The 23072-nt window shown below is 44.0% G+C and overlaps 2 long non-coding RNA genes across 3 annotated transcripts; one reads left to right on the top strand and one right to left on the bottom strand.

Moving 5' to 3' along the window:
- Positions 1-2831: 2831 nt before the first annotated feature.
- Positions 2832-4175, bottom strand: LOC140698448 (uncharacterized). The gene is made up of 3 exons (XR_012076236.1): positions 4010-4175; positions 3496-3603; positions 2832-2983 (listed from the first exon to the last, which is right to left on the bottom strand). It is a non-coding gene; the product is annotated as an uncharacterized lncRNA (long non-coding RNA).
- A 3546-nt stretch (positions 4176-7721) lies between these two features.
- LOC140698406 (uncharacterized) lies at positions 7722-20200 on the top strand. 2 transcript variants are annotated; one of them, XR_012076191.1, is made up of 4 exons: positions 7722-7819; positions 17878-18025; positions 19256-19315; positions 20036-20200. It is a non-coding gene; the product is annotated as an uncharacterized lncRNA (long non-coding RNA). The 2 variants fall into 2 exon arrangements; XR_012076190.1 differs by lacking the exon at positions 7722-7819 and adding an exon at positions 8533-8619.
- Positions 20201-23072: the final 2872 nt, after the last annotated feature.

Below are 23072 nucleotides of genomic sequence, written 5' to 3'. Positions count from 1 at the left end.
ACGAGTTCCGGGCAAAGGGCCTTCTCCAGGGGGCCATCTGGCAGATTACATGAGGACAGTGTACAAAAGGGTGGGAGGGTTGATGGTATAAATGCATTTTAATTTTTGCTCTGAAACTGATTCTGTCCTTCTGTTTTGTTAAGCAAGTGTTCTTAGGCCAGACATGATTCTCCTTTTTTCTTTATATTTGATCATCCAAGAGGTTTAGATAGGGGATTTGTTTTAGGGTAAGAATCTTTAAAAAAAAAAAAAAACCTTGCAAATAGCGTCTTGTTAGGCATTTTGACAAGTGAATTCTCCAGGCAGTATTGAACCCCCTTGTTCCTCCAGGGGGTCTCCAAAGGTATACATGTTCCAAATCTGACCCAAAACCAATGAGACTTTTCTTTTTTATAAGAACTTCACCATGGGCAAAAGATGTCACTAAAGAAGGTGAGAAAAGAGCAGGTCCCCATAATCCAGAGTCCCTCCCAAAGAGCCCACAGAAGTAAAGAGGAGATGAACGAGAGAAACATTTTATTTATACACACGCAGGAGCCAACCAGAAAAGTACCTACCATGTTAAATGGTGAAAGTTAAAGGCTTTTTTATCAACCTAACTTAATAGGGAAAAGGGAAAGGAGAGAATTGGCTTCCATGACAGGTTTTCTTCTGCATCTTTTGAATCTCAGTTATTTTCAGCTTAAAGAGGTTTTGTATTAACCGTGGGTTCCATCTGACTTTCCATTCCTCGAACTTTGTTCTTCTTTTTCAAGATTCACTCATGTATTCTGACCCCCTGTATTTTCCACGTGAATTTTAGATTGATTGTCAATTCCTGCAAAATACCACCTGGGATTTGGGTAGGCATTCTTTGAATCCTTAGATCTATTCATGGACCTTTGTCATCTTAGTAGAATGAAGCCTTCTGCTCCATGAATATGGGATTATTCTCTTTGAATTTAGGTCTTAATTTCTCTCAACAGACTCTCTCATCTATTGTAGTCTTCAGTGTCCAAGTCGGGTACTTCTTGCTCACCTGTATTGGATGCTGATTCAGAAGAGACACGACCTCCTGGAGAACCTCTGCTTCCACTGAGCTGAAATGGAACTGAGTCCTGAGAAGGCTTTAAATTCTTTTAAAAATAGGATTAATGTACTTTAATTACTCCATAGATGAGTAATGAATGGGTCACATTAGCATAGGATTTTAATCCTTTTAGAATTAGTAGAGTAATACAGACACAGTACAAAAAATTGAAATATTGCCTAAAAAAGAAGTGATTTGTAATTCCCACCCACAGCGGTGTCTGTCATGAATGATTTGGTGCTTATGTCTCAGTCTCTGTGTCTCTCAGTGTGTCTCTCTCCATCTCTGTCTCTCACACACTCACAATCAGATCAATTTCCATCTATATTGATTTCACACACATGTGGTCGTGCAGATGGGACCCTGGATGCAGAGAGTGGGTCTGCATACTTCCACCCTGAGGCCTCCCTTGACATTGGGTTGAGACCAGGCACCCACTTTTCCAACTGAACAGCATTCATTCATCCACATGAACCAGAACGAATGGACCCCATCCCCTCTCCATCAATATTATTGTTGCTTTAATTCCGACTGTTTCAACCAGTGCTGTGATGGACACCCTTGAAAAGGCATCTTTGAATAGGTGTGTAAGGATTTTAGCGGGATGAACTGTAAGTATCAGATCTTCTGAGGAAGAGATGCATCTGTCGCCCTTTGATGAGTCCTGCACCCTGTTCTCCTGAAGAGGAGCGTCCCTTCACTCTTCCCTCCAGGGGATCTGCTGGAGCCTCTGCCTGCTTACATTGTCACCAGGGCTGGTTGTCACCTGACTAAAGAACCGCCAGTGTGATGGTGACCAATGCTGTCTCTGCAGTGTTTCCGTCTGCCTCTGTTCTCACCTGAGAGGTCAAGCATCTCTAACACACACTGGCCACCTGCATTGCCTCTCATTGGAACTGCCCATGTCTGTTCTGTTTCTGTTTAGAACACTGAGTTTCAAAAGGATTTTGGACTACAGGAATGGGAAAAATTTCTCCAACCTTGGGTTATGAGGAATGCATTTTCCAGGTTGTGGTTTGCCTTTCAAGCAATTTTTCTGGGCTTTTACTAATTTTTTTGATTCGTTTGGTTTTGTTTTTGCCACAGGAAGAGCTAAGCATCTCCCTTGTGTCTTCTGGCTGTGGTGTCACAGGGGGAACAGCAGTGTCTACCCTGAGATTATGCACAGAGTTACCAAAAGGGCTTCATTTTGTGCATCACATCTTTAATCCCCCTGCATATCCCCTGAAAATAATAAAAATGCTGTTTCAAGTGAAAACAAACAAAAATCCTCAGCCCCAGGTGAAAACATGTGGGCAGGAAGGAAAAAATCCTTTTTTAAAATTTCATTGGCAGGGAACAACCAGTAGAGGTAAAGACACGCAAAGAGAAAGAGGACTTGGGGTTGTCAGGGGCTGGGTGAGGAGGGAGGGGAGTGCATGCTCTGGATCCAAGGTTTCACTTTGAGGAAAGAAATAGTGTGAAACTAGATGGTAGTGATGGTCGCACAACATTGTGAATGCCCCTAATGCTCCTGAATTGCACAATTTAAAAGGGGAAAAGTCTACATTTTATTACATGAAACTCTAAAAAGAAAAATAAAGGATGTCATAAATGATGTGAAACAAGCAAAGGAAACTAAAGAAAATGAAACAAAAACATCTCCAGCGGAAGGGACGTCAAGTTTGTGGGGGGACTGACGGTGGAATTTCGGAGAACATTTTGGAGAAGAAGGTGTGGGTGGGTGCAGAGGGGGCTCTACCCCAGGTGGTGGTGATGCCTGAACTGTTTCTCCGTTGCCCAGCAGTCCAGCTGCAGACGCAGGTTCAGGGGGAGCTGCAGGAGCGGCAGGAGGGAGCTCGAGGTCTCCTGCTGGATCCAGTTCGTCCCATTTTTGGTCTCTGACATCTTCCCCTGCCCCTGCCTCCTCTGTAACTATTGGAAGTGGAGAGAGTTTTAAGTCTTGTGGAAGATCTCATGCTGTGAGAGAGGAAAAATTTACGCACCTGCCTCCCTTTCCATGTGCCTCTACAAGGACAGAAATCTTCCCAGAGCTTTCCAGACAGCTCCCACCCAGGAAGTGCCCACAGGATGTATTCTGTGACTGAATTTTTCCAGACAGGTGTTCTGAGGCCATTCTTTTTTCTGGTCCCAACAGTAGCCTCTAGGGACACCTCCCTGTGTGGCCCAGCCTTCGCCCCACCCTCACCTACACACATACACCAGCCCTGCTTTTTTGACCTTTGGTCTCTGCTTCGTGGGCTCCTGGTCCTCCACCTGACTTGCAGCGAGGTGGGCACGGTGCTCCAGGTCAGACCAGGGTGTGCTGAGCTACCCGTCAGCCCCGGGTAGGTCCCTGGGAGAGCCCTGGGTGATGTCTGGGTCGGAGGCCTGCCCCACTGATTTGTGGGCCATGGTGGTGGGGACCCCTCCATATCCAGACCCACCAGGAGTCTGCGCTGGCCCTCAGAAGAGTGACACACCAGTCCTTCACTTGGGGAGGGGGCGTTGGTGTTCTTATTCATCAGCTTCTTTTCAACATGTGGTATCTGGCTCTGCAATGATAGTGACCAGCAGCTGACCCAGCATGGAAGTCTCAGAGTCCTTCCCGGCCAGGAACACTCCTGATTCTGTAGACTCTACCCTCTGCTGCTAGATCAGACCGGAACCTTGTTCAGCTCAGACATCCGGGAGGGAAAATGCATACCCAGAGAGCATGGGCTCCACCTTGGGCGGCAGGACCCTTCCCCGGCTCTCCACATCCCAGCCAGCCAGCTTTGTCCTGGGCTGTCTACGTGACCGGGCCCCCAGGCCTCTGTCCTGCTCTTTCTTGAGGCAGATACCCATCCCCAACATGACTGCTCCACCTCCACCAGGCAGGATGGGGCCGTGTGGCTACCTGGATGGGATCTGAGTGGTGGCCCAGCCTGGGGGGGCCTGCCCTGGGCCTCCCTGTGTTACCTTTGGGTCTCTCTGGCCAAAAGGCCAGAGGCGCCTTGGGTGAGACCTGACCCAGTGCCGGCAGCGTTGGTAGAGACCCTCGCTGAGGGCTTTCCGGGGCCTGTGGCCTCAGGATAATGGGATGCAGCAGAACATGCCTCTGTCTCCAACCAGGTGAGCTGAGTAGGGACTTCTCTACAGAGCGGGTGCCTGGTGACTTCGGTTCCAAGTTCTGTTGGGCTCTATTGCCAGGGAAGTGAGGTCACTTCCTGGGGTCCACTTCTCCAAGCTTCCTCCTGACACAAAGCTCCTCAAGGGCCTTTCTGGGCTTCCAATCTCTCATTTCTCACTCCATGCCATGTCCACACACAGTGACACCAACTCAGCCCCCCCCCATAGCCCTGGGGAGTCCTGGATGCAACCAGTGCCGCAGCTCTGAAGACACAGCTGGGTTCAGACCTGGCTCCCCCTACTCAGCAGTGTTATCATCCTGGACAAGCCACGTGCCTCTCAGGGTCTCCCCAATCCCCCATCAGCACAGTGGGGATCATTCTGGCCCCTGCTTCCTAGAGAAGCCATCCTGTCTCTAGACCTAGAAACACCTATTGCATCTGTCACCCCCACGGGCTGGCATCACAGGGAGATCGTGCACAGACTCAGCAAAGGAAGGAACCCACAGAGGGCTGGCGGAGTGCAAAGCACACCCCACACAGGCCGGGGTCTGCCCTGGGGTCTGGAGAAAGTCACTTTCCTTGCTGCTTGCTTCCCCGCTCACAGTCGTGAGACTGAAATTAAATACAACTCTGACATTGTCCGCTCTGGCATACAACCTCCTAGGTCATTCTGTCATGTTGACATACAGGCCCAGTGTCCCATCTCGGCCTCTGTGGTGGGCTGCCCCACAATGGCTTCCTATTTTTTGCCTTCTGTTCCCACACCCTTGTGGGATCCCCACACCCTTGTGGGATCCCCACACCCTGCCCTGGAGGGTGGATCGACTTTGGGACCAGGTTCTGACACATAGACTGACTTGTGAAAATGTATGTGAGTTCCACTCATTACCAGCTCCAGTGTTCCTTCTCTCTGTCTCTGTCTCTCAGTGCCTCTCTGAGTTGTCTCTCTCTCTGTTTCTCTGTCTCCCCCTGCTTCTCTGTGTTTCAGTCTGTCTGTCTCTTTTCCTGTATGTATGTGTGTATATATTTATGTGTATATGTGTGTATTTATGTGTGTGTATTGTACGGGTCCAGGGCAGGTCACTTCTGAAAATCCCTTGATGACATATTGATTATTTTGAATTCATGTTACTGAAGAAACATTATCTTTGAAAATTGTGCAAGCACTTTGGTGGGATCTTCTCTAAGGCTCAGCACTGCTAGGGAAGGGATGCACCTGTGGCACTTTGATGCATCCTACACCTTGTTCTGCCGGAGAGGAGCGTCCATTTGCTCTTCCTTCCAGGGTGCCTCCTGGGGCCTCTGCCTGCTCACGTTGTCACCAGGGCTGGTTGTCACCGGGCTAAAGACCTGCCAGGGTGATGGTGGCCAATGCTGTCTCTGCAGTCTGTCTGTCTGCCTGTGTCCTCACCTGAGAGGTCAAGCATCTCCAGTACAAACCGGCCACCTGCACTGCCTCTCGTTGGAACTGACTCTGTGTGTTTTGTTTCTTTTCAGAACACTGGGCTTCAAGAGCTTTTTGGACCACAGGGATGTGAAGCTTTTTTCCGATCTTGGGTCATGAGGAAAGGTTTTTCCAGGCTGTGGTTTGTCTTTCCAGCTGTCTTTCTTGGCCTTTGTTTTCTGCTGTTGTTTGGATTTATTTTGCCACAAGAAGAGCTAAGCATCTCCCTTCTGGCTCTGGTTTCACAGTTAGAACAGCAGTGCCTACCCCGAGATTATACACAGAGTTACTAAAAGGGCTTCATTTGGTACGTCTCATCTTTAATCCATCTGGACTTTCCTCTCAAAATACAAAAATGCTAATTCACGTGAAAACAAAAAAAAAAATAATTCACCCGTCCCTACTTAAGATATGTGGGCAGACAAACCCCAAAAAAGCCACCTTTTATACGATTTCACTGATAGGGAACCTCCAGGATACGTAAAGACATAGAGAGAGAAAGGGGATTAGGGCTTGTCATGGGCTGGGGGAGGTAGGACGTGGGGTGCTCTTTGTATACAAGCTTTTACTTTGAGGAAGGAAATAGTCTGAAACAAGTGGTGCTGGTCTCACAGCACTGTGAATGCAATTAATGCTCCTTAAAATTGCACAATTTAAAATGGGAAAAGGCTAAACTTTATTCTTATATACTTAAAACAAAAATAGAATATAGTATAATAGAAAAGAAAAAATCTGACTCCATAGAAGATCTGTCCTTTTGGCTTTAACCCTTTGCCCTTTTTTCTAGGCTTAGTTTTACTAGCTCTGCACCTTTTGTAAAACAATGTTGCCTTTAGCCTTAAATATACAGAAGAGCCTACTTTCAAGGCTTTGATTTTTTAAGGATATTAACACTTTTGCACTTATATAAAGACAACAGGTTGTAGAATAGAAAACTACTTTTGTTTTGTTAGGGGATTTACAGAGGCACTATGACCTGGTCTACGTAAACAGCTGTAAACCAAGATAATGGTGGACTAATATCTTGGAGAACCATCTTCCCCATGTCAACTTCAGGCTCCTTTTCTACTAAAAAGGGGAGGGGCTGTGGTTGGTTGTTGCAAACTTGTTGGTGTAGGAATTCTTTGTTCTTGGAATCCTTTGCAGCTGTCCACGTGGGTCAGATCATGGTGTTCCTGCAAAACCTGCAACAAAACAAACTTTTTCTATTCTGCAACTTGTTATCTTTATAGGAGTGCAAAGTGTTAATATCCTTAAAGCTCAGACTTTTGAGAATAGGCTCTCCTGTTTATTTCAGGCTAAAGGCAACACTGTTTTACAAAAAGTGCAGAGCTTGCAAGTCTAAGCCTAGATAACACGGCAGAGGGTTAAAGGAAAAGGAACAGATCCAATATGGAGTCAGATTTGTTCTTCTCTATTACAGTGACTTTTGGTGAGAGCTAAGTGGATGATTCCTGGGTGGGTCCTCCACTGTCCCAGGCTGGATTTCAGGCAGGATCCCTGCCAGATTCACCATGATTTTGGACCTAATCTACCACAGAGAAACTGAAAATTATTGGATTAAAATTACCTTTCAAAATCCCTTCAATTGCCTGTAAACTATACCACAGCAGGGGATGTCTCATTGGCCAGTCAACTGCCAGTCTCCCCTGATGCAAGGGACAAGCGTTGCGGCAAGATCCATGGTGGCCTGGCCAGTGCACCTTCCTACTTTGCTCTAAAGCTTTGGCTTCCTCACTTTGACACTTTAAAAGCTCCCTTCCCTCTTCCCTCTGGCCTGGTGTGAATGAACAAGTTCCCTGCACCCACCTGTGCTGAGTCCATGCCATGCACAAAGCCCCATGCACACAGCCCACCATCTGATGTCTAACCCTGGGATTAAGTGCATACTCTGAACTCCCCCACCCCAAAGGTCCGCGTGCCCAGTGCCTCCGCCCTAGGAGTCCAGATCACCATCAGGACCATCAACCACCGAAAGCCCAAGGCCAGTGGCTGGTAGTCTGGGATCAACCTGACCCATCAGGTCAGTTCAGGCACAGGCTGCGGGGATCAGGGTGCCAAGGCAGGAATTGGAACCACCTTCATCCCAGCCTACCTCACCCTGTAGCCTCAGACATTAACTCTGAAGGTGCACACTAGGCTCGATCCCCCACTGGTGGCAGTAGTCATCATTACTGGAGCACGGATTTCCCCACCCCAACCACAGGGTGAAGGGTGAGTGAGTGAGCTCAGGGTAGGGGTGCACTCAGATTTAAGGGGATCCCATGGTGTGGGGGTACAGGTTGAGTGGTGTGGGGCCCGATCAGAGTGGAAATGACCTGGCTGAGAGGTGAGGGGGATAATTTCAGGATGTTGGGTGTCCTGTGCTGAGGCATGAGGGGTAAGCTTGTGGGTGTAGGGGCCATAGGTTAGGACCTAGCAGGATGGAGTGTCAGGGCAGGGACCATGGTGTGAGGAGAAGGAGCCCTGTCTTCAAGGTCTGGTGGGAGACTGGGCCTGGCCAGTGGTGGGAGGGTAGTAACAGGGAGGGGAAGTTGAGCAGGGAAAGTGGGGCTGGGTGGGTGAGGCCTGGCCTAGGGCAGTCGTGGTTCTAGTTCAATGCCAGGACCCAGTCGGTGGCTGGGTGAAGGCTCTGGGGATGGAGACCCGGCGGGACAAGCAGGAGGGGCCCCACCTGGCTCCTCCCGGCCCCAGCGGCCAGGGCCGGTAAAGCAGGAGACCCACCCGAGCAGTTTGCGCTGCGGGCGGGAGGAGGAGGGGCGCGCACGCGCAGACGGACAGACGCGCGGACGCCGGAACCCACCCAGAACGCGTGGAAGCTGGCGGCAGCCGGTTGCTCCTGGACCAGCTCCTGGAAGAGGAACACGGCCTGGGGCCTGGGCCGCCGCTTGCACGCGGCTCGGCTGCCGGTGCCGGACAGTTAAGAGGTCGCTGGTGGGGGCGCGCTGCTCGGGGAGCCGGCGGGTGACGCCTGGGCTGTGCAGCTGAGGAGGCGCCCAGGGAGGGGTGCGGAGGTGAGGTCCCGGCCGCGCGTCCCGTTAGGACCCTGAGGCGGGTCCCAGCCGCCGCTGTGGTTCGTGGTAACCCCGGTATTAGTAGTTCCTGAACACCGTGTTTTTGCCGCCGCTTATACACGGGTTTAGGAGAGCAGGTACAGCCCCGGGAGTTGGGAGGGCGCCGGCCGGTTCCAGAGCATCTCCGACTGGCCCTCAGACGATGGCCTGCTCCTTGCAGGTGGGTGCGGTGCAGTCGCGGGGCCTCGGATGGAATGGGGACTGCCCCATGAGAGCCCATGGATTTGCTCCCATCTTACCTGCGGCCTGACCTTGGGGGCGGCCTCTAAAGACCCAGGTTAGTGGGACTCAGGTTACAGGTCAGTCTGCTCCTGGGAGATGGGCTCGGTGCGATGAGTGTGCTGGGATGGCTGCAGCAGCAGCGGGAAATTGTTGCAACCCCCGCGCTCTCACAGGGCAGCCCCAATCCCGCCATCGCAGCTGCCGCCTTTCCCTGACAACACAGCACCCGCCTTCCAGGAGCAGGCTGACCTGTAACCTGAGTTCCACGAACCTGAGGCAGCAGAGGCCAAGCTCAGGCCATGCGCTGGGGAGTTTGAAGCAAATCCAAGGGCTCCCATGGGCAGACCCCATAACCCGCCACTGCCTTCAACCACACCGTGCCCTCCTCCCGAGAGCAGGCTGACCTGCGGACCGTGCCTGGAGCAGCAGAGGCCGAGCCCTGGACAGGCCATGGGGGAGATGGGGGCAAGTCTACCAGCTTGCCAGGTCGCTGCCCATCTCCCTGCCGCTGCCCCAGGTTCGTGGATCAGTTGTTTTCAAGTCAGTGGTTTCCTGAGATGCAGGCGTGGTGCAGTCAGGTGGCGGGGGCTGCAGGGAGGGGTGCTGCACCAAGGGGAGCAGGTGGACTTGCTCCCATCTCCCCTAGGGCCAGACCTGGGGACGGCCTCTGCTGCCCCAGGTTTGCAGGACGCATGTCATGTCAGCCTGTCCCTGGGAGGAAAGCTCAGTGTACTCGGGGCAGCCTCAGTGGCTGACAAGGATTTTAGAAGTGGGCTCTAGCCCAGCATAACTAACTCTCCTTTCTTCTCCTGCTTCCTCAGTTGGTGGCTGTATCAGCTTTTTCATTATAGGTTATTGCTAGATAATGAACATAGGTTTCTGTGCTATATAGAAGAAACTTAATTTAAAATCTCTTTTTATATATAGTGGCTGACATTTGTAAATCTCGAACTCCCAAATTTATCCCTTCCTATCCCCTTTCCCTGGTAACCTTGATTGTTTACTAAGTCTGCAAGTCTGTTTCTGTTCTGTAGATGAGTTCACAGTGTCTTTTTCTCTCTTTTTTTACATTGCACATATGAGTGGTATCATTTGGTATTTTTCTGTTTCTGGCTGCTTTCACTTAGAATGACGATCTCTAGCTCCATCCATGTTGCTGCAAATGGTTTTATTTTGTCCTATTCATGGTAGAGTAGTATTCCAGTGTATAAATATGCCACAACTTCTTTATCCAGTCATCTGTTGCTACATTTAGCTTTCCTCCATGTCTCGGCTCTTGTATACAGTGGTGCTGTGAATACTGGTGTGCAGGTATCTTTTCACATTGGAGTTCTTTCCAGTTATATACCCAGATGTGGGATTGCTGGGTCATAGGGTAAGTCTACTTTTAGTTTTTTCAGGGATTTCCATGCTTTCCATAATGACTACACCAAACTAGATTCCCACCAGCAGTGTAAGAGGGTACCCTTCACTCTACAGCCTCTCTAGCATTTATCATTCATGAACTTTTGAGCGATGGTCATTCTGAATGATGGGAGCTGATACTTAATTATAGTTTTGATTTGAATTTCTCAGTTTATTAGTGATATCGAGCATTCTTTCATGTGCCTATTGGCCATTTGTGTCTTCATTGGAGAAATGCTTGTTTAGGTCTTCTGCCTATTTTAAGATTGAGTTGTTTGTTTTTTTGTTATTAAGTTGTATGAGCTGTTATATATATTCTGAAAATTAAGCCTCTGTTAGTCGTATCATTTGCAAATATTTTCTCCCATTCGTAGGTTGTTGTTTCCTTTTGTTTTACTTATGGTTGTCTTTGCTGTGAAGAAATTTATGAGTTTAATTATGTCCCTTTTGTTTATTTTTTCTCTTATTTCCATTGCCTGGGTAGATTACCCTAGGAGAATGTTGCTAAGATTTATGTCAGATAATGTTTTGCCTATGTTTTCTTTTAGGAGATTTATCATGTCTTGTCCATCTGCATCTTAAGCCTGTACTCAACATCTGTGCTTCAGTTTTGAATTTTGAGCTTCTTAGAGAAAACCTACTCTTAGCTCATATGTCAGATTCAACATGTCTAAAGCTGATTTCATAATCTTTTTTCTTGCAGTGTCTCCACATATTCAGTGGGATAATCATTCTTTCGGTCTTGAATACACAAAGGCTTGGAGTGGTCTTTGATTTATCTTTCTCTCACCACCCTCCACATTTTGTCAGCTTCTTGAACTGTATGTTTTTGGTTTCAAGTGTCTATTCTGATTGCTGATACTCTGATGAAGAGCTTTCATCCCTGATACATGAATTTTTCCTTCTGCTGAATTCTTGGATATTCTCTCCCCCCCTTTCAGTCAACCTACAGTTTTGGTGCTCCCACATCTACAGTCAAGTCAAAGACTTAACACAACCAGATCTCAGCCAGGGAGTCTCGACCCTTCATCATTTTGGACTTACCTTATTTGTTCCAATCATTATGTAACTTAGCCTCCTAGGGTAACCTGTGCCTTATTAAAAACCAGGAGTCACCAGCCTTTTCCTATCCAGTCCTCAGTTAAAACAGCTTAGAATTGCCCTGAGAACTAGTTGGAGCCCCATCCCCTTCATAGAGTCTTCCCTATTTATTCCAAATACTTCTAGCTCCTCTTTGTATTCCTGTACTGTTTATGATCAGTAGTCTGTAATCTTGGATTTGAGTACTGACTTGGTACCATTCCTGGGTGGTTTCCAATGTGTCTCCTCACTTAGCTGGTAACTGGAGAAGACTCCCTTGTTCAGCCTCCTTTATACCCCTCACCCTGCTTAGCATCGGGCAATAACAGGCATCCAGGCAGTGCTTACCTTCTTTATTTATTCGCAGTGGTGGTGGTGTGGATTATAGCTAATAACTATTAATTCAGTGTTGCAATTAAAAAAGAAAGCCAAGAAAATCCATAAAACTTTATCTCCATGTTCAGTTTAGTGCTTTACCTCAATAGTTTTCTTAAGACTGTGTTTACATTCACATAGTGTTCAGTGCTTGTACAGTTCCCTGAAGCAAGCAGGTGAGATGTCCTTATGTTTGACTTTCATGTTACATTTCATATTGGATATATTTGTGCAATGACAAAACCTTCTTTTATAAGTAAACAGCCGGAAGCCCAGAGAGACTAAGAGCCTAACCCAGGGTCACCTGGTTAGTGTTTGGCACAGGCCAGGACTGCAGTTCACATCTTCCAGCTGATCCTCTTCCAGTGCCTTTTCATTCCACTGCTGGGAAATGTAGCCCCATCAGCCAAACGGCCAAGTCACATTGCTGCCCCTTTACCTGCCAGTGATGGCAGTGCTTCAAAAAGTGGCAAAGGAAAGGTCAGAAATAGGAGTGATAAAAGACATGGAAGTGCTGGAAATGGATCCTCAACCTCCTCCTCCCTACTTGAGCGCCACACAAGTGTCCCACTCTGACAGTGCTGTTCATTGTTTATAACATAGCCTTAAAATCAGACTGATCTTTTATAGGACATGCTTTTATCCTGGTCCCTTTCCTACTAGTAGTCACCGTCATGGGCAGAAAGTGCCTGGCTGTGCTCTGTTTGTCACGTAGGTGGGAGGGAAAGTGGGAGAGGGAGTTGGTTGAACTGAAGCCGAGCTTTTTACAGCTCTGTTGTTCTAGGACCAGAGCAGTTCCACTCTTGCTTTCATCACCTCTCCACCTCCGAGTCCCAGCCACCCATTCCTGCCTGCTTCCCCACATGCCACATCCTGGGGGAGGACAGAGTGTTGGGCAATACCCCCTCCGCCCTCTGCTCTGGGAGGTGCAGGAGTCTGCATTAACTTTTGAGCTGTTTTGGTAATTGGGCTCTTCCAGCTTTTCTAGACATCTCCTTTCCAGCTCTGAGAAATTGGAGATGTAACTTAACCATACATGGACTATACTAATGTATTCAGTGACATTAGTGCCATGTTGTCTATAATTGTGTTCTGTGACTGGATAGGAGGTTTTTTATCTCACAGGATGCTTCACATCTAATTCTAAAGTCCTAGAGGCTTGCAGGTGTAATCCAAGTTCTTACATGTCTGTAAGGTAGACATGAACATTATTTGATAATATGACCATATGTTCATAGATTACGGTTAGTCCACTGGCTCTGTATCTAATGAAAGTTTAAATACCAAACGCTTGAAGAAAATTTGCGGGCCATGTCTTTTTGCCTGTAAGTAGTTGCAAAAACTGAAATCACAACTCTACCACAAGCCACAGTGTTTCCCAGTAGAGAAAGCCCTCTAATTTTACAACCTCTAAGTAATGCAGTGGTTCTTTGAGTGAGATGAGGGATGCCAGAGTATTTTTTGGGACACTAGTGTGGCATGACAAGTATTCTGGGACTGGTTACAGTTGAATCTCTACTTCCTATATCCTGGACTGATTACAGAGGCAATGTTAGTGCGGTAACTATCTTGTGAATGCAAGTGTAGCTAGGAAGACAACAGAGAAAATAGAAGGGATATAAAGAAATGGAGGGACTTCATAGCAGTACAAATGGTGACTTTGACACCACCAGCTGCTGATGTGAACTTGGCAAGAATTTGTGAGAAGTGGTGGGTGTCATTGCAAGCAGGAGAGTCCTGCAGCTTTTGGGGTGAACAGGCAAAGGGGAGAGCAGATATGGTGGCTATCCAGGGGCTATTTTTGTCCTGAATGTGAAAATGTCCAGTCCCCTGTTCAATTTTGCAGCCACAACTTCACATGACTCAGGGCATTATTTCCACCAGAATACCATAAAAATATAAACAACCTCTGTTTCCCAAAGTGTTTGTTCTCGATCTGAGATGACTGTCCTGTGCTGGTAGGTAAGTGGGCGATGGGGCCTATTACATCACCCCCTTTCACTAGAAGTCTACCTCGCTGCTTTTCAACCTACTCCTAGAGGTGCTGTCATTCTGTTACACCTAGGCCTGTAAGACCGTCTTGCCTGAATCCTCACGTGAAGAGGGATGGTTATGTGCAGTTTTAAAAAATTGCTTGGGTCATGTGGTCCTTTGTTCCTTCCATTGGAAATCACTATTCCAGAGCAAATAGTATGCATCTATACAAACTATATTGTTTGTAAGATGTCTTTAGAGGTTTTGCAGTAGGTTTAAATATTTGCTTGGTGATGGCATCTTGATTGATTGAAGGAGGCAACCCTCACTAGGGGCATTGTGTGCTTTCGGTCTGAGAGTTCCTTTACTGGCAGCAGAGTGTTCGTAGGCAGCGTTAGAAAGTTACCTGATCTGAGAAGCCGAATTTGCCCGCAGCTGGGAATTGGCGGAAGAGTCTGTTATGGAAGGAAAGCTTTAGGATTATCTGGTAGCAGAGTTCTGGGATCCAAACCCTGGGAAACCTCAGCTTTTGTAGAGTATGTTCTGTAACAATAGGCTATAGGATAATTTTTACACTTGTTATAGGATGTAGAGTTGGGGAAAGGCTTAAAAGTGCAAGAACCTTAAAAGAGAATCTCCGAATATTTTAAAGAAGACAGTTCTCAGAATGAGAGCTTTTCTGGAAAAGACTAGCTCTTCACTTCACAGGGGAAGCAGGGAGCAGGTGTAACTGCACTTACGGTAACTTAAAAGGTAAACCTTACCCTCCCACTTAGCTGTTTCCTGGTGTAGGTTCATCTCCCACATCTGTAGTTTTAGACCTGATGTGTCATTTTCTGGTACTCCATTCTGCTTCTTAGTGAGAGACTGACCCAAAGTCACATAGCAATTGAAAAATTGCGCAAAGGTCTTTATTGTTAAAAATGTGGACCTGTGGCAGGGTGCTGCAATTGCAAGTGACTTTCAGTACAGAGACCACTGAAAAGAATGCAGTGTTATTTCTTATTTTATTCCTTTAAGCCTTTGAATAGAAGGTTTTCTTTGCAGAGTGTCTGGAGTACATCAGAACAAGCAGGAACTAAAATAGCTTTAAGAAAGCTCCAGTATAGACGTTGCTTATAGTGTGGTATCTGTCTTATGTTAATTCTTGAAAGCAGGAAGTTGTAACTCTCAATTTCTTAAGCAAATATAAACATTCTTGACTCTTATTGACGTTCTTTGTTGGGTGAAGCTGCTTTTGCTTCCATTCTGAGCATCGAAAGGCCTTCTATGATACTTCTACCACTCCTCAGTATTTTATTTTCCCTCTGTTGTGAACTTGTTTTTAAACTTGAAGCATATATAAATATCACTAACTTGCTACATATGTAGATATTCTGTGTTACATACTCAGAAAGTTTGTGTACATTACACGTATCTACATAATTCCCCCCTTTCCAACTGTGTTCCTGATGAAAGGATGGTGGGAAATGGCATTATGGGGATATGTCTTACAGTACACAGTGTTTCCCCTGTTCCCTCTACCATTTCTGGATGTTCTTTCATCTTTCAGCTTCTAGACTTACTAGCTCTTTTTCTTAAGCCAGGTGTATCTCATCCCCCTGCGCACACACACATGTGTACACACACACACACACATTCTACTGTAGGGAGTAGTGTGCACCATCCAATTCTCCCACTCCAGCTCTGGACCCACCCACTGGAGGCAGTGTCTTGCACGAATTAATTTGTAAGTTGCTTTTTAAAACTCGAGTGGTCAGGAAATAGGACTGATATCCACACCTAGTAGGCAGGCCCTCAAGGACAACTTCTATGGTTAATGCCAGGTTATCTTAATGTTTGAGTACCTGGGTTTCATGTCTTCCTGTGCCACCTGTGTGACCCATGATTCCCACATTTCTGTCTCCTGCTAGAATTTTTCTCTCCAACTCTGGACTCTTACAATCTTCTGCTGATTTGACATCTTCACTTGAAACTCTGATATCTTAAAAGCAACATGTGTAAAAACTGAGCTCTTTGTTCTCCTACACCCCAAACTGGTTCTTCCTGCAACCTCCCCCATTCAGTTAGTGGAAACTTAATCCATCCAGCTGCTTGGGTCAAAAAACTTGGAGTTATTCTGACTTTCACTGACATACCACATGAATTCTGTCAATAGATCTGGTTTAACACTGCCTTTAAAACATATCCAGAACCCAGCCACTTCTCACCATGGTTCCTGCCTCCACTGCTGCTTCCCTACCCTGAGCCACTGTCCTCTCCTCCTGCACAGCCCTTCTCAGAGGCTTCCCTCCTTTCATCTCTGACCCGTTTCGACTATTCTCACCTGGCAGTCAAGTGAGCCTCGAAAACCTAAGTTAGATTGTGTCGTCCTTCTGCAGTGCCTCCCCATTTCACTCTGGGTAAAAGCCACAGTCCTTACAACGTCCTCCAAGGCCATACAGGATCTGCACTGACCCTTCTCCGCAGCTCCAGCCGTGCCCCCATTCTGGAACATGCGAAGTGCACGCTGGCCTCGGTGATGGTTATTCCGTCCACCTGGGACTTCTCACCTCCAAGTCTTAGTTCTAACCTCAGTCCTCAGTGTGGCCTGCTCTGGTATTTAATACAACATCACCCTCATCCCATACCCTAAACTCTCTTTACCTTGCCCTTTTTTGATTTTTCCATGGTTCCTCTTTACTAACATGCCACCTCCTCTGCTGCTCTGTTGTGTGAATTGTCATCTCCACCCCCATCCCAGCTAGACTCCAACAAAGCTCCGTGAGGACAGGACTTTTGTATTGTTTATTTATCTATTCCAACTGCCTAGACTAGTCCTGGGTACATAGTAGGCAATCAAAAATTATTTGCTGAATAAATTAAAAGACTATTTTAAAAATGAATCATCCTTTCAGGAATGGGTGAGGATAGGAAGCTGCATCAAGGACAATGGTGCAGTAAATAATGATATTTGCCTGTTGTTCTTTGTGTGATTTATATATGTGTTTTAGTCTTAATTTTGTATCCCAGTTTCTTAATTTAATATCTGTATTAAGGTGTAATTTACAGGCCATAAAATTCACACATTATAATTGTACAAGTCAGCCATTTTAGCTATTTCTAGATTTGTGCAACTTTTTCCTCACAAAGTCCCCTTGTGTCCGTCCATATGCAGTTTGCCCCCCCTCAGTGGCACCCTGATTTTATTTCTTTTTTTTTTTTTGGCAATCACATCTCAAACGGATAATTTACACAGCAGTACTAATATAGCTTTGCACTTTTAGAAATGACACACTTAAATATGAAATTAGCGGTCATTGCTGAATGTAGGTAGCAGTATCAGACATTGGTGAGAAGAATGGACCTGAGTGTCAGACTGGCTGCAGTCTTACCCAGCTCCACCATTTACCAAGTTACCCAAATTATTTTCTGCCTCAAGCTCTTTATCTGTTATATGGGGGTAATAATAGCAGCTTACAGAGTTGTTGTGAGGATTAAGCAAACAGGGAAACAAAATTTAGTATAGTGGCCTGCTTATGTTATTACCTAAGAAATAGCCTTGCAGGTAGAGGGCAAAATTCAAATCAGTTTCTAAAGTATATGTAAAATATAATCCAGTTCCTGCATGGTTTGTAAACACTTATGCCTACTGAAGAATTTAAAAGCAGGCTAATTTCCAACAGAAAAGATCATTTCTCAGCATTTCTTTCAAAGAGAGCTGCAAAATCACTTTTACTAACTAAATGTTCCATGCCCAACTCTGACAGAAATTTGACAACAGGGACGTAATTATCTACATTTTTGTTAAAATGATGCTGACCATCAGGAAGTGTTCTCAATTATATTTTAGCCTTTATGTTGAGAAATACTGTGAGACTTCTTCTAAATTAATGGGTGGGGGCATTCATTGTAGCTCTTGTAGCCTGATAAGCCTGCACTAAATTATCTTTTTTAAACTTTTAATTAAAGTAATAAATTAATTTTTTGCTGGGGGGTGGTAATTAGGTTTTTATTTATTTATTTTATTTTTAGAAGAATTACTGGAGATTGAACCCAGGCCCTTGTGCATGCTAAGAACATGATCTTTCACTTGAGCTATACCCTCCCCCCTAAATTATCTTTAATAAGGTCTTTTTCTCTGTTTTGTTACTTTATGTACAGAAGCACAAAGCAGGGTCATCAGAAGCCTCTCAATCACAAAGATGATAGTAGTGAAAAACATTGCGCAGTGACAGTGAATCCTTGGCATATGAAGAAAGATTGTAAAGTCCTGAATGAATTAAGAAGGTATTGTTACCTTAACATACATGTAAGCATGGCTCTCTTACCTTTATTTTTCACTTTATAATGAAAATAATCCCCACCTGTCAAGGTTGCTTTGTTTGATAGAGGGAATATCTAAACCCTTTTCTGCAAGTTTTTTAAATAAGTAAGAGCAGTTAATTTATCAGAAGTGTGAATGGTGTAATCTGGTCTGTGTAGTATGGTAGCCACCAGCCACATGTGGCTATTGTGAATTGAGATGTTCTATAAGTGGAAAATACATAATAGATTTTCAAGACTTTGTACAACAAAAATAATGTAAAATATTATTAATAAGTTTTAAAAGTGTCAATCACACTTTTGAAATGATAGTATATTGGATATTTTGGGATAAATGTAATTATTACTGGAATTAATTTCACTTGTTCCTTTTTATTTTCTAAATGGGATTACTGGAAAATTGTGACTTGCACTATGTTTCTGTTGACAGTGCTGGCTTCTAACTTATTGCAAATAATATGAAAAGAAAACTTTGATTAAAAATTTTGTAATTGAGTAGTTGATTTGCATCATATTAGTTTCAGGTGTACAAAACAGAGGCTCAACATTTTTATAGATTATATTCCATTTAAAGTCACCATAAAATAATGGCTATATTTCCCTGTGCTGTATGATACAGCCCTGTAACCTATCCATTTTATACTTAGTACTTTTTACCTCTCAATCCCCTAACCCCTTCCTGCCTCCCCTCTTCTCCTTCTCCCCATTGGTAACCACCAATCTGTTCTGTGTACCTGTGAGTCTATTTCTGTTTTATTATAGTCATTAATTTGTTTTATTTTTTAGATATACATATAAGTTAATACATAGAATATTTGTTTTTCTTTCTCTGACTTATTTCACTTAGCATAATACCCTGTAGGTCCATCCATGTTATTGCAAATGTCATTATTTTATTTTTTAGTGGCTGAACAGTATTCCATTTGTGTGTGTGTTCATGTGTATATATGCGTGTGTATATATATGCATACATGTATATATACATATATATATATATATATATAATATACCACAACTTCTTTATCCAGTCATCTGTCAGTGAACATTTGGGTTGTTTCAGTGTCTTGGCTATTTTAAATTGTGCTGCTGTGAACATTGGGGTGCATGCGTCTTTTTGAATTAAATTTTTCTCCACATATATCCATGAATGGGATTGCTGGATCACACGGAAGTCTATTTTCATTTTTTTATGGAACCTCTTTTCTGTCCTCCATAGAGGCTGCACCAATTTACATTCCCACCAACCGAGTAGGAGGGTTCCTTTTTCTCTTAAAAGGTAAAAAATTCTCTACATTTACCTACTTTCCTTTCAGTTTAGGACACAGTTTGGCAAAAGCCAGATAGAATTTAATAGGAGTAAATACAGTATTTATTTTGAATGTCCATGCATTATGGATAGATATGTTATTGATGAGTTGGTTCCCTATTTTTGTAGGTGCAGATGTTTTTATAGCTTCACAGACATTTCAGTCTTGCAGAGAGAAAAATTTCTTTGTATTTTGCTGAACTTGTCCGGGTGTCTTTATCGGATTTGGTCCAGGCCTGCAGAGGTGAATACACATCCAAACCTGAACCATTTGAATGTCTGCAAGATATTAAGAGTCTAGAATATCAGATCTGGACTGTAACTCTGGTAAATGACATCAGTGACTGGACTCAAGAAAACTCCATTTGAGGGCAAAACCTTTCATAAGCCAAAAAGGCTTTGAAACTGTGGCAAAGCCAGAGACTTTTGTGCACCACTTATGGCCACAAACCCATGAGGACAACCACAGGCCTTCTGGAGTGCCAAGGAAATTCCATGTGAGGAGTCCAGCACTCACAGGAATCCAACAAGTCCCTGTCTGCCAGAGCACCTTCATTGCTACTGTGCTTTTTTGAGTAAATGTCTTTTCATCAGGTTCAAATTGGTTTGTTGTTATTTTTTTGCATAAAAAACAAATTCTTGTTCCCTGGTGTAAGTAAAAGCCTAACACTTTCTGATTTCTTTTGACAGAGAAAATATGAGCCTGTGGATCTAACCTCATCTGTGATGGTCTGCAGCTGGGAGCAACCAGATCAGTGTCAGTCCCCTTGCAGCCATTGGCTGGGAGCCTGCATGTTCCTTGGAATGGTATTTGAAACATGTCACACTAGCCGTGCCTTTGCTGTGGGCTGGGAGGTGAGTCAGTCAGAATCTGCATTATGGAATGTAAGTTTCAGATCCACAGCTAGGAGATCTTTTTTAATAGCCAGAGAATATAGTCATAAATATATCTATTAATGTATTTATGCAAGAACCTTTTTAAAGATTTTTTTATTATAAAAAGTTACCCCCAAAATTGAAAGTGAAAGAACAGTGGAATTAAAAACCATCTGTACCTTAATTATATATAAAGGATCATAAAATCCTTCTAAATTTTTTTTGTTCAAATGAAGATATTTTTCCCTTCCAAAAAGGAAAATTATTATTTCACATTTTTTTTGTTTTCTCCTTTTATTATATATTCCATATCAATAAATATAAATCTTTTAAATCCCTTTTAATGGCTGTTTAACAATATATTGAACAGATATGTAAATAGTTCTAGGTTTCAGAAATTTAAAAAATTGTCATTACAATATCACTGCAAAGAATATTTTGGTGTTTCTATTTTTAGTTACTAATTTGGACTAAAAATTAACAAGTTTGCTTTTCTTTATCTAAAACATTGGTTATTTTATGAAGGAACTGTAAGGAATTTAAAAAACTTTTCAGTAATTTCAACAAAGAAATTATCTTTAAGGCAAAAATGTATGATGTATTGCAAATCTATTTTTATTATATCTTCACTTTTACCAGTGTGACATATGTGTGTGTTTGCACAAGTGCTTTAACTACCAGCAACGTAGGAAAAATCTGTATACTAAAAATGTGAAAATATTTTCCTGGTTTGTGTTTTCATTCTCCCAATATAGGTTTTGGATGACAAGCTTGTATTTGCAAAAGTACACCCCCTGTGGGAGGTGTTCTGTACATACGCTGAGATACTGCACATAATATTGCCTCTGAAGCCCAATGATTTGAAAACCCGGTCCTCAGCCTTTGATAACTTCTGCTGTTTGATGAAAGTCCTCCAAGTGGATGAAAGTATCAACAACCGGAACAAGAGTTTTTCATTGCCCTATTTGAGAAGAGCTCCATGAAAGACTTTTATATTCAGGATAGAGATACATTCTTCAATCCAACCACCAGAAACCGCATTGTAAGTCTAAACCGAGTTTAGCTGCTGTCTTGGGGGTGATTTAGAACCTGCTGTTGAATTATCAGTGATTTGGTTTGGTTGGTTTGATTTGGTTTTTAAAAGCTGCCCATAAAAAGGAAAAAAGAGAAAGAAAAGAAATATGCCTACAGATTCCTGTTAGGATAGTAAACAGTGGCTGGTTAGTTACCTTGTATAAGCCACAAGCTCTCTTAGAACATTTTTAGGTTTACTTCATCCTTTCTCAGATCAAGTATCAAGTAAGGGACAGTGTTAAAAAAAATTCAGGATTAACAGGTTTGTGAGCTCCAGGATTTGCAAGGCAGCTTTCCCTCCCCATGGTGTAAGTCAAATGGCAGAATTGAAATAAAGCACCTCATGTATCCTCTGGTGTTAACAGGAAAAGGCTAATCTTCTTGACCTTGTTTCTTCCTGGGTAAAATGAAGATAATATATCAGGAGGCGACAAGCTCATTTAAGGCAGGAAACATGTTGTCTTGTTCACTGCTGAATCTCAGGCACCGGGAAGGCTGAGTTTAACGAGTGAATGAATGAACTGTACTTCCCCCACAGTTACCATGTGGGACAGTGAGGATTAGCAGCTAAGAGCATAGACTCTAGAGGGGAGGGCACAGCTCAAGTGATGGGGCACATGCTTAGCAAGCATAAGGTCCTGGGTTCAGCCCCCATCACGTCCTCTAAAATAGACATATAACCCTAATTACCTCCCCACCCCCCACCAGAATTACCTTATTATCTCCCCACCACCAAAAAAAAAAAAAAAGAGAGAAGTGGCCAAGAGCGTAGACTCAAGCTGGAACACCTGTGTTGGTTTCTCGCTGTCGACCTTGTAAATGTCATTTACCCTCTGTGTCTATCAAGTTCCTCACCAATAAAATGGGGATAATTGTAATACCCACCTCGTAGAGATGCTATGGGGATTAATGAATCTGTGTCAGTGATACAACTGCCCTGGCTTATATTAAGTACTATGCATCTGTCAGCTCTTTTCATAATTACTGACAGATGTTATTATCGACAAAAGACATATTAGTTCTTTGAAAGGGAAATGCATGTTAGACCATTTCATTTATCACTTTCTGTAATTCAGGCTTTTCCCTCTGAAATACCATTTTATGTCTGTACACTAGAAAGCCACAGGGCTTTCCAAATTTCATCTGTCTGGGTTCTTGTCATGATGGCAATACTGCAGATTGCTGACATTTTTTAGGGACTCTGTCTGAGATGACAGCAACCCCTCAAATTTAGGAGCTCTTCTCTAACTGATAACATCTCGCTAGAAATGAAGTTTTTATAATGTAACAGCTTCAGACGCTTAATGATGCCATAAATGCAAGAATGTTATATCTAAGCTCTTTAAATAAATCCTGTCATTGAAATAAAGGAAATACTATATTATAGCCCTCTATGACTTTGTTATCTTTGCTATCCATTTATCTGACTCTCTAAGACCAAAGAAAGCAAATACTAAGATTGATCATTACTACTATGTGGTACACGTATTTGTGGATGAAGACAATATTGAAATGCACTGTTTAAGATATTAAAATGGACACTAAACAGCTTCTTGATGCATATGCATGAACAGAACAGGGAGCTGGGTGCAGGGAGCAGACACTGAGCTTCCTGGATTAGAGACCCAGCTTAGCAGTCCAGCCCAGCAGTCCACATGTTTCATATTTATGTCCCAGCAAAATTAGCAGTGAGAGTCTTAAATGAACTTTGGGGACACTTGCAAACAGCTGTCATGATTACTATTGTGGGACACCAGGAATCTACAGTGTTTAGTTG

The sequence above is a fragment of the Vicugna pacos genome, chromosome 9 (genome assembly GCF_048564905.1).
Source record: "Vicugna pacos chromosome 9, VicPac4, whole genome shotgun sequence".
Classification (NCBI taxonomy): domain Eukaryota; kingdom Metazoa; phylum Chordata; class Mammalia; order Artiodactyla; family Camelidae; genus Vicugna; species Vicugna pacos.
Note: the sequence above shows the minus strand (reverse complement) of the source record. Positions and strands in the feature narration are given on the sequence as shown.